We start from the raw sequence: 4,188 nt of genomic DNA, 5'->3' as shown, positions 1-4,188 counted from the left end.
TTTGAGGGAAAGAATAGGGCCATTGTTGAAATGCCTAGAAGCATAATGAAATAAAAAGGGCTCCCAACTAAATATTGGGTAGAGGTTGTGGCAACAACAATGTTTTGATTAATAGGTGTCCTACAAAGTTAGTTTGTAATAAGATTCCTCTTGAGGCATGGTCAAGGAATAGATGGACTATAGAACACTTGAGTGTGTTTAATGGATGTGTAGCATATGTACATGTGCCAAAGGAACAAAGGAAAAAGCTAGATGACAAAGGCATGAAGTGTATCTTCATGGGTTACAACTTAGAATCAAAGGCTTATAGATTGTATGATCCAATCACCAAGAAGATCATCATTTCAAGAGATATGGAGTTTCTTGAAAATCGGTCATGGGATGTTTGGGTTGATGAATCCTCAAGCACTTCAAGTAAAGTGGCAAGTATTGATGAGGAAGAAGATGATATTGGTGATCAACAAGATGATGGAGCAGCAAACATGGATTGCAGACAAAGGCAGAAGGGCAAGTAGCCTCTTACATACTGAGTGACAACTCTGAGCAATTCAAGACAACCCTAAGCTAGTATGCAAAATAGTAGCATTAGACATACTGAGAATTCAAACCCCACTCTTGCCTCCCTATTTCTAAGAAAGACTAAGAGTCTAAAGGAGATATACCAACATGAAAGGTATGAGGAAGATTATGATGAGAGTATTAACTTTTCATTATTTTTCCATAGTGATCCAATTTATTTTGAAGAAGCTATGAAGGAAGAAAAATGGTGTAATACCATGGATGAGGAAATAGATGCTAATGAAAGAAATGAGACATGAGAGTTAACTACTTTTCGTCTCAAGAAGCAAGTAATTGGAGTGAAATGAGTTTACATAACCAAGCAATGTTGAAGGAAAAATAGAAAGACATATGGCACATTTAGTGGTCAAAGGGTACAACCAGCAATATGGAAGAGATTATGATGAGACATATGCCTCCATTACAAGAATGAAAACTATGTGTGTGGTCATAACTATTTTAGCTCAACACAAATGGAAGGTGTATCAAATGGATGTGAAGTATGTCTTCTTGAATGGTGTATTGAAAAAAAAAATTTATGTGGAGCATCCACTTGGTTATGAAGTCCCAGGTGAAGAACACAAGGTGTATAGATTGAAGAGAGCTCTATATGGGCTCAAGCAAGCTCTAAGGGCATGGTACAATAGGATTGACGCATATCTTATGAGCAATGGCTTTAGCAAAAGTGATGGTGAGCTCACTCTCTACATCAAGGCAGAAAATAATAAAGAGTTGATTGTTATCTTGTATACAGATGATTTAATCTTCACTAGAAATGGTAATTACCTGATTGGTGAATTCAACGAGGCCATGTGAAGAATGAATTTGAGATGATAGACCTAGGTCTCTTGAAGTACTTTCTAGGCATAGAAGCAAAACAAATGCATGAAGGCATCTTTATCTCTCAAAAAAAATATGTAAAGTAGATCTTGGAAAGAATCAAAATGTAGAATAGTAAGGTAGCCTCCACACCAACAACAGTAGGTTTGAAGTTGAGCAAGGAAGATTGCAGCAAGAATGTGAATCCAACACTTTATAAGAGTATGGTTGGAAGTTTGATATATTTGACAGCAACTTAGCCTGACATGATGCATGTAGTAAGTTTGATTTTCAGATTTATGAAAACACCAAAGGATTCCCATTAGCAAGCATGAAAGAGGATCTAAAGGTATGTGAATGGTACCAAGGGATTTTGGATTTTCTATACTACAAATAATGATTTTAAGTTGGTTGGGTATATGAATAGTGATTGGGTTGGAAGCTTACATGATATGAAGAGCACTTCTAGATACATGTTTCATATGGGACCAAGTAAAATTTCATGGTCATCCAAGAAGTAACCTATTGTTGCTTAATATATAGTAGAGATTGAATGCATAGTAGTGAATGCAGCATCATGTCAAGCTATTCGGTTAAGGAGAATCTTAACAGATTTGAATGAAAGGCAAGAGGATGGAACCACAATCTTTTGTAACAACATTTTCTCAATTACATTATCTAAGAATCTAATCTTCCATGGGGGAAGCAAACACATAGAGATCAGATATCACTTCATCAGAGATTTGGTGGAGAATGGAGATATAAATGAAATTTTATAAGTCTAAGCAGTAGCTAGTAGACATATTTACTAAGCTTTTGAGAATAGAAACTTTTGTGCACCTAAGAAAGTGTCTTGGTGTAGTTAATTTGGATCAGAAGTGCGATCCTTTTTTGTTTGGATCGGGATAAAGGGGGAGTGTCAAAAATTTGATGTGATGTGGTCGATTGCCTCTGAAGCCAAATGCCCACCTACTTGCCTAACGCTCATTAATGCAATAGGTGAGTTTGAATTTTTGAAAAGAGAGGAAAACATTTTTGGAGCCATACAAAAGGAATGAATCTCATTCATTCTCTCAGTTAGTAGAAGAGGAGAAGTGCAAAGCATAGAGAAAAGAAAGAAGAAGATCATCAAATCAGAATAGAGGAGGAATATTTAGAGTTCAAAGGACAGAAGGAAGGTTCAGTTGTACGTGTTTGGATCTCTCTGTGATTCTATAAGTTTGTTCTTGTTTATCTTGAGAAGCACTAGTTACTCCATGTGTATTGTATGCAGCCTTTTGTGTTGTAAGTTTAAGATTAAGTTTATTATTAGTTGAGGTATTTAGCATTTTCTGGTTGAAGCCAAATGCTCGTAGATTTTGTAATAATTTTAACCTAGAGTTGAATAGAAAGCAAGCAAGCAAGCATACTAAACTCATTGTTGTCTTCTTTCTCTTCTCTATTGCATGCTTAGTATTGAGAAGTTCATACTTGCAAGTTTTGTTATCATCCTCTCTGTGTGTTAATGGTGGAAATGCTTAGATTGTAAGTCTGTAGATAACTCACTTGGTTAACTCCTTAACTGAGCTTTTCCTCTATCAACTCAGTTTGTGTAAGACTTGTTGTCTTTACCAGGTCCACCAATCTTGTCTTTATTGAGTTCACTTGGTGCCTTCATCTACCGAGTCCACTCAGTTCTTTGTGTCATTTGAGTGTTGAGCCTGTCAAGCTCCACCTTTCCTCTAGTGACCAAGCTCACTTGCATCCACTGTGCCAAGCTCCACCTCCTTCAGTGACTGAGCTCACTCGATATCCTCTTGTGTTGAGTTTCCCTTTACTGTCGAGCCTACTCAGCTTCTTCGTGTGCCAAGTCACTCAGCACCATTTGTGTGTCACTCGGTTCCTTAGCCTTCCAAGCAAAACTATCACTCGACATTCCTTGGTTTCCAAGTGAAATTTGAAATTGCTAATTTTGAATTTTTCTACAATTCCTCCGTCTTTCATCAATCTCCTTACCATTTGAACCTCACCCCACCTGCCTTTGTGAGAAGAACATAAATTGTTACATTAATAAGATACAAATCCAAAACAAATAATGCCATAAATTCTCCCAAGCTTATATTCATATGTGCTCTATAACCGGCACCTTAATGATAAATTTTACGCAGTCCTCAAGATAGCCAGCATAGGCACGGGCAAGAAGATGAACTATGCTAAAATATCGATCAACTGTAGGCAATACTAGGGGTCACTCATTTGATTGAAGAAAGTACAACTCTCATCGACTAAAGCTTCATGGCTGGACACACATAGAACACAAGACCATATCTTCCACAATCATGAGACATTCATGAGACCACATTTTCTTTAAGCATTTTGTCAAACAATGCACCAGCCTTGTCAACGTTTTTACATTTTGCAAAACCCCTAATTTGAACAAAAGTAAATGTAATGTTCTGAAACAACATGACTATCATTTCGTTGTTGTATGTTCTCTTGATATCTGTCTAATTATATGTCTATGTATCTAGAACAGGTGAAGTTGCAGAAATTATCTTCCATGTATTTTCCATTGTCACATTTATTAAACAAAAATATGTTAGTAAATCTATTACTTCAAACGAAAAATGCCCACATCATCCAATGTGTTTGAAGTTATGAAACTTAATCTAAATCTAATTGTGCATTGCTTTGAGTTTTATTAAAACTCTAATGTATAAATATCATTGTTGTAAATTGCTTGAGTTTTGTTAATGATAGTTTGTATTAAATTCAACTTTATAAGAGTTTTAAAAGAAATATATCTATTTTATTATATAAATTATTATAATA

The sequence above is a fragment of the Cupressus sempervirens genome, chromosome 10 (assembly GCF_028749045.1).
Source record: "Cupressus sempervirens isolate cs-2001-9-10 chromosome 10, ASM2874904v1, whole genome shotgun sequence".
NCBI classification, from domain to species: domain Eukaryota; kingdom Viridiplantae; phylum Streptophyta; class Pinopsida; order Cupressales; family Cupressaceae; genus Cupressus; species Cupressus sempervirens.
Note: the sequence above shows the minus strand (reverse complement) of the source record.